General features: G+C 38.1%; 1 protein-coding gene across 1 annotated transcript in view; it reads right to left on the minus strand.

Moving 5' to 3' along the window:
* Cntn5 (contactin 5) overlaps positions 1–13,323 on the minus strand; it is a 1,215,881-nt gene that overhangs the window by 718,424 nt on the left and 484,134 nt on the right. The gene's annotated exons all lie outside the window — the stretch shown is intronic.

Genomic DNA, 13,323 nt, shown 5'->3' on the forward strand with positions numbered 1-13,323 from the left:
TTGAAGCACAGGTTCCATAACATCCACTCCTGGTTTCGAAAGAAACTAACAATCAGTTAACCAAGAGATGTTGCACACCATGCCTGGAGCTCCAGGAAACCTCTACAGAGGACATTCTCATTTAATTATTAATATCAACTGCCTTTGTTTATAACTCTAGTGATTATCTGTAGTGTGTTATAGCTCCCTCCTTTGGTGTTTAATATCTCTCAGCATCTTTAGCTAGCCAGAACCTAAGGGAAATAAGGATTATTCATGAATATTTAATATTTTTATAATGCTATTTTTATAAAAATAAGCAGAATATCACACTGATATGTTCTGGTTTCTTTTTCTGCACTGAAAGGCATACTAAGCATGTAAAGAATGCAAAGTTCTGCTGCCAAACTTTCTGCAAGAACGTGATCAATATGCCTTACAAATTCTTATTTTTTGCTAGACTGCAAATTTTAAGCATCAGCTGTAATTTTTGTGGTCCAAAGTTTCCATTTGTTTAAGAGGCAGTTCCATAGTGCTTCTATAATTTTTACATAATTGTTCTCTTGATGTACGTTTTCATTATAGACTTTGAGTTAGGGGTTATCTCTGTCTTTGGGGAAATATATTCAAACATAGACATGCCTAAAAGTGAGCCTAACTTTGTGATTAGCAATAAAAATAGGAAGAAAGTTAATTGTGTATAATGATGGACTGATTTATAACTAACTCCCATCAATACAAGTGACTTCCCTGCATCCTTTTATGAGTAAATATCACAGATCAATAAAACTTGAGGCACACATTAAAATAACTTAAAGATAATTTTTTAAAATTTAAAACCATTTTATTGTTTAAACACCATTTGTTTTCCAAAAGGAAAAATATGATTGATGACAAGGAATGATTGATGGCAAGGAATGGAAGTCACTGGAATTTCAACAATAATTTGTCATGATTGCATATTCGGATTGCCACACTTTTATTTCATGATAAGGCTGGTATTTCTGGATGGTGAATTCTGGGATGGAAACACTTTTTACTGGATTGATTTTGGTAAATTTCCACTTAAACCCAAGTTCATAAAATTGTTCCAATCAATGTTCTAACAACTTCTATTATTTTTATTATTCATCTTCAACGAATGCAGGTGATTCTATGGGGCCAACAAGCTGCACCTTCGGAAACTCTGAAGGAAACGCAACTCTCACATGTTTGCACATACATTGAGACACAGAAGGGAACCATGATTAAAGACACAAGCAGCAGGATAGCTAACTGGAAGACCCACACTGTTATATACAAAATATTGTTCAACATTCTCTTCTTATAAAATACAAATTTTGGCACACTGAGTTTGATAACAAAGAACACATTTTATACTAAAGGGTCTTTTGGGCCTTTCATTTTAGTGTGTGTGTGTGTGTGTGTATTATGAAGGATCGGCACTTGATTCACAGGACTTAAAAACAACAAAGTTACAATTCTTTAAACTACATTTCTTAAAGAATATCTAAATTGTCTCCTTTCTATTTTGTTTTCTCACTTATGCTTTCTTTCTGTCTGAGGAAAAGTAAAAGAATTTGTAACCAGCTCTAAGGTAGTAAACATGTAAAGCGTTTCCATAAACGCAGTTATCTTATGACTTAAATTACTGTGTCAAAGTAATAAAACAAGATCCCTTATCACAGATATATGAAGCCCCTGCTAGATACCAGATTATATTATCATCTCTGAATCCATGGTCCTAAAGCTAATGGGAAGTTGACGTACTCAGAAGTGCCATCTCAGTGACAAACATCTGACACACTACACTGCTGTGCAGAGAGGCATTGTGAAGCTACATATTCTAATCTGAAACCATTTTAAAAAGTCAACCTTTGATGAGAATGTGTAGCAGTTCTCAACAACAATCACTATGCACACCTGATATATTGAAAAGCCAGTTTCAGAAAGACAGTCCTTTCAATCGTCCCTGGATTATTACAAAGCTTTGTGAGTCAAGGCATGGCACTAGTTTCAGTCATTACTCAGAAAGAATGAATCGCAGCGAAGCTGACCACATAGACAAGTACTTAAAACATCAGATAATATGGTGGAGTGTGTCTTATATTAGATAAATGATGTGATAAAATATTACTACATAATTACAGACTGTTCCTGCTCCTAAAGATGCACATAGCAAACTCTTTTGTAGATGGTCTATGTATAGGGGACGAGAGGATACAGATTAGAAGGCACACTTGCTCAGCAGTCATCGTCTGGATCCTGTCACTCACAGATTGCTCTCTTCCCCCTCCCCTTTCTCCTCTCCTTTATTTATTCCTATCCTCACAGTTCTAAGATTATATTTATCTCAAGATGATTCAGGCTGCATCATATCTCTGGTTCAGTGTTTTATTCTTAGAATAAAATAAAATTGTTATGTACTTGCAAGGCCATAGACAATCTGGCTGCTGCCCTTAATTTGACAAGATTCTAGGCCCACTGCCACCTTTCCACACTGAGGCTTTTGTGGCACCTCAGTTGTAGAAAGCAATCCCTGTGTCCTCTGCCTGGACGCCTCCATTACTAACTGAAGCTTTAACTTGATAAAAACAGATTTTTCCAGAAGCCTCTTATGGTTTCCTTAAAAAAGGTAGTTTATCTCCCTCTTATAACCCCTCTACCTGCCTTATTCTTCTTTGCAGTTGCTAGTGCCCTGGGTCATTTTGCTATTTATTCATTGTCCAGTCTTCTTGTGTTAAAGTCATAATTATAAAAGCAAAGACATTTGTCTTATTCATCTTTGTAGACAGACCTAGCACCGAGAAGAATAGCTGGCATTTTAGGAAAAAAAATCTGGTTATTCTTTGGGTTCACCTTCTTATTTAGCTTCTCTAGAATCACGAATTATAGTCTCAATGTCCTTTATTTATGGCTAGAAACCAAATATGAGTGAGTACATCCCGTGTTCCTCTTTTTGGGTCTGGCTTACCTCACTCAGGATAGTGTTTTCAATTTCCGTCCATTTGTATGCAAAATTCAAGAAGTCATTGTTTTTTACTGCTGAGTAGTACTCTAATATGTATATATTCCATACTTTCTTCATCCATTCTTCCATTGAAGGACATCTAGGTTGTTTCCAGGTTCTGGCTATTACAAACAATGCTGCTATGAACATAGTTGAGCATATACTTTTGTTGTATGTTTGGGCATCTCTTGGGTATATTCCCAATAGTGGTATTGCTGGGTCGAGAGGTAGGTTGAACCCGACTTTCCTGAGAAACCGCCACACTGCTTTCCAAAGTGGTTGCACAAGTTTGCATTCCCACCAGCAATGGATGAGAGTGCCCCTTTCTCCACAACCTCTCCAGCAGAAGCTATCTTTGGTGTTTTTGATTTTAGCCATTCTGACCGGTGTAAGATGGTATCTTAATGTTGTCTTGATTTGCATTTCCCTGATTGCTAAGGAAGTTAGAAAAACATATAAGCATCCCCCTGAATATTAACCTTCATCAGGCGATGAAAGAAGACAGAGACAGAGACCAACATTGGAGCACTGGACTGAAGTCTCACGATCCAAAGGAGGAGCAGAAGGAGAGTGAGCACGAGCAAGGAACTCAGGACTGCGAGAGGTGCACCCACACACTGAGGCAATGGGGATGTTCTATCGGGAACTCACCAAGGCCAGCTGGCCGGGGACTGAAAAAGCATGGGACAAAACCGGTCTCGCTGAACATAATGGACAATGAGGACTACTGAGAACTGAAGAACAATGGCAATGGGTTCTTGATCCTATTGCACGTAATGGCTTTGTGGGAGCCCAGGTAGTTTGGATGCTCACCTTAATAGACCTGGATGGAGGTGGGTGGTCCTTGGACCTCCCACAGGGCAGAGAAACCTGCTTGCTCTTAGGGCTGAGGAGGAAGGAAGACTTGATTGGGGGAGGGGGAGGGAATGGGAGGTGGTGGCGGGGAAGAGGCAGAAATCTTTAATAATTAAATAAATTAATTAATAAAAAAAATAAAAAAAATAAAAAAAATAAAACATAATTGACAGAATATAGACAAAAAAAATCTGGTTAATGTGTATTAGAGAATAATTACTGAATGAATTTTAATAAGGCTGTGGTAAGAAAAACATTTGGAAAAGGAATACAAAAACTGAAAAAGAAACCACTTTATCATATTTACACAACAACATGTACTGAGCACTTTAAAGTTTATACAGTTAATTAATTATTGATTAAAATAATGTATTTGGGGTTACATAGCTAGAAAAAATGGTACCCTCAGTTATCTCATACTACACCAGGGTCAATATCATCACTCCCAAGAGTGTCTGAGTGATCTCTCACTTGTCAGTGCAGTCTTTGCCAAGTTAACCAAAATTAATTGAAATTGTATCCTGCACATAGAGCTTCAAAGCTGCCATCTGACGAATAGCATTTAGCTGTTGTTCTCTGACTGATCCTATTACACAGAAATAATGTCTCTCAGGGCTGGGTAGGTGTCTCCAAGGTTAAAAGACATACTGTTCTTACAAAGGCCTGGAGTTTGGTCCCCAACACTCAATCAGGGGCCAAAAACTATAAGTAACTCTAGGTCCAGGAAATCCAAAGCCCTCTTCTTGCCCCATATTCTCAGACCTCCCAAAATGTAAATAATTAACAATAACAAATGTAGCCTTTCTTTCTTGTTTATGCAGATTATATTGAGGAAACCCTACTGTCCTTGTCATAAATGTATGAAGCCATAGAATACAAATTATTTCTGCAGTGCATCTTATACAACTAAACGTTTCTCTATAATCATAGGAAATGTGAGAACTGAAACCATATAGCTGACAGTATATTGAGAACAGATTCTTGGAGGCTGTTGCTATTTTTAGAGAACCATATTTTTAATTTTAGTATTTTATCCTACTCTGAGAATTGTACAATCATTTAGTCATTTTTAGTTTTATAATAGAGGAATTCTATTCCAGATATTTACAAATCTGCATCTTTCATTACTGAAAAAAATAGTTTTACCAAACTATTCTATATCTATTCTATATCTGAAATTGACATTCACAGTAATATGTCTAATTCCTTAGTTTTTGAGGAGTTAATCTAATCCCAAAACAGTGATCAAGAAGAGGATAGATACAAGAATTTTCTTTTAACACCAAAACCCTTTTAGGAATAAAGATGAATTCGTCAAAACAGGATTGGACAGATCTCATTAGAATCCTTAAGTGACAGAAAAATTTCTATAGTCACCAGGTGTGGTGCCAAATCTCTTTAATCCCAGCACTTAGGAGGGAAAGACAGGTGAATCTCTATGAGTTCAAGTCCAGCATCGTCTACAGAGTAAGTTCCAAGACATCCAGGGATGCACAGAGAAACCCTACTTCAAAAACCAAAACAATAAAAATCATTAGTATTAGGTGCCATGATATTTCATTTTTATTTTAATAAATAAAACTTGCCTCAAGATCAGAGAATAAAACAGTCCTACTGATCAGTCTTACAGATCAGGCAATGGTAACACACACCTTTAATCCCAGTAACCACATTAGCTTGCCATAGAACCCGGACGGTGCATGCCTTTAATCCCAGTGTTGCGTGCTTTTAATCCCAGCCCTAGATTATATAAAATGGGAGGAGACAGCTTTCAGACACAGTCTAATTTTGATATTCCTGGAGACAGGATCACCATTTCAGACTGATGCTGATGTTTAAAAGCTAGTGTCTAGCTGCTTTGCTTTTTTGGATCTTTAGACTAAACCCCAACATCTGTCTCTGAGTTTTTATTAGTTGTGCTTCAATTAGGTATGCTAAGGACTGTATAAAATTACAAAAGCTTCACATTATGAAGATATCCTATAAGGACTGCTTTTCTTACTTGTTTTGTCTGTAAGAATAATCATATTGAAGTCTGGAAAACCTGAGTTCTGAAGTATCCAAGGAATTAAATTAAGAATGTGAACCAATCATCAGTTCAGAAATATGTGCTTCTACAGAAAAAAAAACATAATTGTGCCCAAATGTATTTGTGTGCCTTATATTATGAAAAACAATTAATTTAGCTTTAAACAATTTTTATAATTTTCTGAAATTGGAATAAAACCTTAAACAGAAAACAAATTTTAGTAAGCAACTGTCATTACTATGGCGAGGATTTCATTAGTGATATTCTCTTCATGTTTCTCTGATAATGTGAATTGTTACTAGCCTTATTAAACCAAGTATGTATTTTCCGTGCCCACATTAGTCTTAGAGGTTTGAGTTATTTTATGCAGCTCTCATGCATACCTAATACCTTCAAAGTTTCTATGCCGTTTTTGCAGCATGTCTAAGACTCTGAGTTTGTAATAAGCTTTTTTAAAGTCTATAGCCTTGTTCCAGGTATACTTATGGGTCTGTGTATGATCGCCACAGTGTTGATTGAGTTATGTAACTGCAGTAGCATGGAGAAAACACACATGCAGCCTTCCAGCAGAAACAGTAAATCTTACAACTTACTAAGTTTATGAAGTGGTAGTGAACAAAATGAGACTACTTAAATTATTGCTTATTTCTTTCATGGGTGGGTGAAAATTCTCATGTATTCAGTTAAATTAAATCCACAGAACTAGCATGGAAGTATTTCTCCAATTTCCCAAGTCAAGGTTACTTGAATACGTATGTTGGTGAGGGGAATAAATCAGAAACATATTTTTATGAAAACTCAATGAGCATCTTAACTCTGAACCTTTCCACAAATCAATGTCCTTTTCCATGAAGATGTTTCTTATAGTATGAGGAAGCTCAACCTAGGGCTCATTGGGGGACTCAGTATGTTTTTGAAGGGGAACTCTATCATAAATAACTTTGAAGTTCTCCAATATTGTCCACCTGTACACAACAGAAAATAATAAAATAGACTTGGGAGATGGAAGACATGAAAGCTAGAATGTGTGCTTGTCTTTGCCTATGTCTAACCATACATATCCCATGAGGTCCAAGTAACAGTGCCAGAAAATGGACAGCCTTTCACACACACGGAGCTGAGCTATGATGCTGTGTGTCCCAGGAGGAAAAACAGCAGCTGTATGTCACCCCATGTGCTTGGGAATGGAACTAACAATATTTACATATTGTGGATATTCTTACCTGGGTATTTTTTTTTAGTGTGTTGTTAAGCATAGTGAGTTTTTTCTTTATACCATAAATCTAAATGTCTTTTCAATGCAACAGTCTGTCCTTGTGGAAGCAGGTTTAGCAAGGACTCAAGAAATGGCCTTAGTTTTCTGAGACTCCAGATAAAGGTTAAAATTAGTGGCTCACGACTATTTAATGCTTGGTACTGCACATAATAGAGGCTATTGAGAACCTGATTCCAAAAATTCTCCATGACTTTTACTACTTGTTGACAGACATCACAGCAAAAGCAGATCAGCAACTCACTGTGCACGCTCCCAGCCTGAGTTTGAGTTCTGGCATCTTAGTTGAAATACCTGATTCCTGCTTTGGGTTCTGGTGATGCCAGGTTTGCCTTTTGAAAATTTGGAAAGTGAGCATTGCATTTTATTTCCTTATTGTGGTATTATATGAAATAATATCAATATTTTTAAATGTCTTAGTGAACTAGTTAGGAGAGAGAGAGACCAAAGTCAGCATTTCACACGATGAGCCAAAGTCTACTGGTAGGGTATTTTCCAAATCCTGGCCAGCTTCAGTGTGCTATCAATGGTTGCTCTGAATTCAAGGCATAAGACCTGCATACCACAAATATGGGACTCTAAGTAGGAAAATCCAGAAGTATTGAATATAAAGGGAATGTTTCTCTAGAGAGACTCTTTCCAGAGACAGTAAAATAAAATTGTCTGTCTTGAATCATTGGTTTGTTGTAAAAAAATCAAACAAAAACTCACATAGCATAAAATTTATAGTCAATATTCATAAAATGTGCAGGAAGAGCTATCATAATGAATGAGGAGAAATAATAAATGTTAAAGAGCTGAGACCAAAAGCAGAACTGTAGACATTGTCTAGAATGCATCTCTGGAGAACAGAGATGGTGTTGGACCTGTCTAACAGGATTTATGTAAAGGGAATAGTAGGGATAGGCATATATTTAAAAGATGAAGGCTGTTATTTTTTTCAGACATGAAAAAAGTTAACATTAGAAAGACCAGAAAAAGGTTTGAGAATGCCAAGTCAATTAGGATGAAAATGTAGAACAACTCAAAAGAAAGGGAAATTAACTATAGACATATGAAAATAAGACTTTCAGATGAGTTGTTAATAGCAGTGATAGGATAGAAAAAGAAAGAACATCGACCCAGGAGATGGTTCTGATGGATGACCCACATTTCCTCTCTAGCACCCACGTCCGGTGGCTCACAACTGCCTGCAACCTGGCTGCAGGGAATCTGACCCCATTTTCTTACTGATGGGCAACCCAGGAACCCCATAATTAAAAAGAGCAAAACTAATATTTTTTAGAAGTTATCTCTAAGAAGATATTGTTAATGGTTAAGAGTTCATACTGCTTTTGCCGAGGAACAGAGTTCATTTCTTAACATGAAGGTGGGGTGGATCACAGTCACCTTTTACTCAGGCTTTCAGGGAAGCAAGAGTCTTCACCTCCATGGGTACTAGAATTCACATATGCATAACCCCACACAAACACATACGTATACACATAATTTTAAAAATACGTCCTTTAAAAGTCACAGTAATGTGAGATGAGGAATAAATACCAGCACTAAAGGGGTCATTGCCCTGACAATGTTCTAACATCAGAACTTGATGTAGAAACATTTTTACAAGAAAGCCTTATGAATCTAATCAAAGACTGTGCATCTAATCAAAAGTATCCAACCAGGAGATGAAAGACTTCCTACCAAGCCATATCCAAGTAAGAAAGTGCTCTTTCTGCAGCCAATAAGCTTGGGGTTACACTTTCTTCAGTCTATAAGAGCTTGTTCCCCACAGACTCCTCTGCATTGCTTCTTTTCTGAAAGCAGCCTAGGTCAGGCATTTTCTTTTCTGAAAAAGAGTCTGATGAATTGAGGTTGAAGAGAAGGCTTGGAGGATAAGAGAATTCCCAGCTCCTGCAGAGGACCATAGTTCTGTTCCTAGCACCCAAATAAGACTGCTAACATCTACCTGCTACTTCAGCTCCAGAAGATCTGACAAAACTCACATAATCTCACATATGTACCCATGAATTAAAACAAATAAATAAATCATCTTAAAATTCTTCTGAATTATTTCTTCTCCATTTGGATCCCAGGGAATGAGTTCAGGCCATCATGATCAGCAACAAGTGCCTTTCCCCACTGAACCATCTCTCTGGATCACATAGCAATTTATTTACCATAAAGAACTCTGTGACTTAAGTCTACTGTTGTGATTTTACAGGTAGGCAAAGAAAAGCACCAGAAACTTAAGGAAGTTTCTGAAAATCACTGGGTATTTGTGTTTATGTACTCCACATCTAGTAACTAAAATTGACCAGCAACTGCAGAAGATTCGTAAAGGCAGGCTGATCAACCCATGTTTACTGTGACACTGTGCACAACAGTTGAGACAAGGAGCCCACTTAGGAACCCATCAGTAGGTGAACGGACAGAGAAAAGGTAATATATATTGAGAGAGGAGCTTTATTCAAATGTGAAGAACAAAATTTTGTCATTTACATCAAACAAAAGGGGAAGTGTTAAGTCAGTGTGCTATGCGATAGGTTCCATGTAGATATAGATTTAAATATGATATGAATTGTGTGTGTCTGTGTATATACATGTGGGTTTGTGGTGTGTGCGTGTGTTTATGCATGTGCAAATATGCTGTGTGGGAGTGTGTGTGTGTATGTGTGAAGTTTCCATGACTGATGTGAAATGAGAGGTGTAAGCATGTATGAAACATCTTAACTAACTTACTATTTTGAATGTTAAGTTAAAAAGCGAAAGCCTTGGCACCCCTTATCCGGGCTCCAACTAGAGCCCACAGCCCAAGCAATTTCATGGGAGGCCAGGCTCATCCTACAGACCCAGACCCAGGTAGAACATGTCCTACCACTTACTAAAACTCTTTAAGCCTGCTCATCAATCACAGACTGAACACACACACACACACACACACACACACACACACACACACACACCGGGGCGGGGGGGGGGGTCCATATCCTGGCCTACAACTTCAAAAGTAGATTTTAGCTTTAAGAGAGGACAGGCTGAATCTAAGGACCCCAGGTAAGACACCATTCACCACCCAATACACCCCTTTAAGCCTTCCCAACAACCACAAACTGTACCCTTTCCCCTAGGCTCCATATCGTAGTCTACAACTTCAGTAGAAGACTTTAACTTTATCAGAGACCAGGCTGGATCTAGAGACCCCAAGTCCACAAAACCCCAGTTGAGACACCCTACTAGAACTGAAGACTCACTAGTAACTAGAACCCTTGGTCACTTAGGCCAGAGGCTCAGAGAGGAAAGGGAAACAAATGAATAAGACACTCATCCATCAAAGATAAATGCAGGAATCAACACCTAGACCTATAATTTTTCCAAATCTAGGTGCCTAAAGGCCAATATAAGAAAACATTAGAAACAGAAAGAGCAATATGAAATCATTAGAACCCAACAAGCCAAAAAATCAAGACCTAAATATTCCAACTGAAAGACCAAAAATCCAGGAGATATGTGATCCACAGCCCTGGAACAATCCCTGAGTACCCTGACTCTGAACCCAGAGCCACTAAAACACACCCTGGATTTTGGACATGATCCAGAGAAAGAAACACTTCATCTCTGAACCCAGAGCCAGAGAAGTACACTAAGTCCAAAACCATAGCCAAAATGACGAACGTTACACATAGAATTAAAGACTGCTAAGGAAATTCACCTGGCTCCAACATTGGAACCTACAAGCTAAAAAGAACCAAAGAAAGAAGTACATTTTGACCCAAAAATCAGAGCCACCTCTGCCCCTGACCAATTAAAACACAAAACCAACCAATCCCTGAGCAGGAAAGGAGCTGCCTCTAGTTTAGAAGCATGACCTCTCTTGACCTTACCTAGATGACCTTATTACCTCTTCCAATAAGCAAGGCATGAGAATAAGGAGTGAGGGTCCCACAACCTTAGCTCACAGGAAGGGGTCAATCAGAAAGGGGCAGCACATCAACCCATCAAGAGTGACCTATCAGACATGGGCAACACCTCATCCCCACAGGAAGATGTAAGAAGGCCCCTGTTTGTTTCCTGGCCACCCAGACTCCCAAAATGATCACAAAGAAACCATATTATTTAAATCACTGCTTGGCCAATTAGCTCTAGCTCTAGCATCTTAATTTAACCCATTTCTATTAATCTGTATATCACCAAGAGGTTGTGGCCTACCAGCAAAGTTTCAGTGTGTTTGTCTCCTGCAGAAGCCCCATGGTTTCTCTTTAAATCCACCTCCTTTCTTTTAGCATTCAGTTTAGCTTTCCCCACCTAGCGACGTTCTGCACTGCTATAGGTCCAAAGCAGTTTCTATATATGTAATCACAGCATACAGAGAAGAAACCCACATCAGGAAGAGGCCAATCAGAAACAAGTAAACTACTCCAGATGTCCTAGTGCTGAGACAACAATGTTGCAGTTCTCTCTAGACCCAAGGCAGCCAATTAGCTAGACCTGGATACCCCTAATCAAAGCTTGAACCAATCCCAGGTCTGAAGATGTGCAGGCTTGAAATTCCCCAAGCCCTCCTTTTCTTGCCTGGTCATCTTAAAAACCTCTTTCTGCATTGCTTGGGGTCTCTCCTGCTCTGCTACTGTTGCTGCTGCCACAATTCCAGACACACAGAGGAACTCGAGTGAACTCACAATAAAGGTGGTTTGTTTTTGCATCAGATCCAGTCTTGTGGTGGCATTTTGGAGTTCTGGGCTTTGGGTATAACACAACACAACTAAAGTGCAGGTAAGCAAACTTAAAAATAGCTTTGAAGATGATAGGGCCTTTATAGAGGAAATAAAAAATACCTTGAAGAAACCTAGGAAAAGGCAAACAAAAATTGGATGAAATCAATAAATTCTTAAAAGAACGCCAAGAAACCCAAGCGGGTGGACAACCAGGAGAAATAGTGAAAGACCTGAAAATGGAAAAAGAATCAATAAAGAAAACAAAGGAAATTCTAGAAATGGAAAATCTGGATAAGCAAAAAAGAGGTACAGATACAAGCATCACCAAGAGAATACCAAGAGATTGGAGAGAAAATCTCAGGCATTGAAGACATGGTTGAGAAAATAAATTCATGGGTCAAAGAAAATATTCAATCTAAAAAATTCCTACCAAAGAACATCCAGGAAATCTGGGACAATAGACAGAATAATAGAAATAGATTAATTTAAGATGTAAGAGTTAGTTAATAGGAAGCCTGAGCTAATAGACCAAGCAGTATTATAGTTAATATAGTTTCTGTGTGATTTCTCAGCCTGGGCAGCCAGAAAGAAATGATGGGTCTCCAAATACAAAATGGCACGAAAACATAGGCCAACTACATCCACATAAAACCTGAGACTGGTTTGAAAGGAATTCTAGACACAAAAGAACAGAGTTAAGCATGGCTTCTTGGCAGCAGTATTTTCTCTGGTGAGCTGTGTTTGGTAGAGGCAAGCAAAGGCACAATTTCTTAAAAAGAAGGTTTCCTGACTCAGCACAGGCATCAAAAACTGCATGTTCCTTTAAGAGCCAGCTTCCCGGTTCATGCTAGTCCTGTTTTGAAGCACTTAAATGTAGCTTGTGAGCAGCATCCTACTAGATTCTTAATGGTGACATAGACCCACTACATCCCTAGAGCTGGGACAGTGAGCATGGCTTGCTGAGCTGGTGGTGAAAGTACCTCCAACATGTAGTACTGCGCAGGACCAAAAGGCAAAGAGGCCTTAGTTTTAGCCATGCTGCTTAGTATTTTAAGAAGCAGTTCTGGCCAGAAAGTAACTACAGATAAGCAATAAAGACACATTCAGACAAAAATTAGCCACTGAATGGGTCACAGTATGTTTAAAAATGTATGTGGGCTTGGGAGAGAGAGAAAAAGAGTAATAGACAGTTATAAAAAGAAGTAAGGTATTAAAAGAGACAGTACAGTAATATAAAAGTACAGACAGTCATAGATTAAAGGAGTAAAGAAATATAAGCCACATAAAGATGAAAAATACATATAGAGTCGGGAGTGTGCATATTATTGGGTTTTCTTTAAATTTTTTGACTGTACAGAGATACTTGTTTCTGGGATCTGTGAAATTAAAACAACTTAAAGTATCCTGACTTCTTTGGGTTCACCTTCTTATTTAGCTTCTCTAGGATCACAAATTATATGCTCAGTGTCCTTTATTTATG

The sequence above is a fragment of the Chionomys nivalis genome, chromosome 4, assembly GCF_950005125.1.
Source record: "Chionomys nivalis chromosome 4, mChiNiv1.1, whole genome shotgun sequence".
Taxonomy (NCBI): domain Eukaryota; kingdom Metazoa; phylum Chordata; class Mammalia; order Rodentia; family Cricetidae; genus Chionomys; species Chionomys nivalis.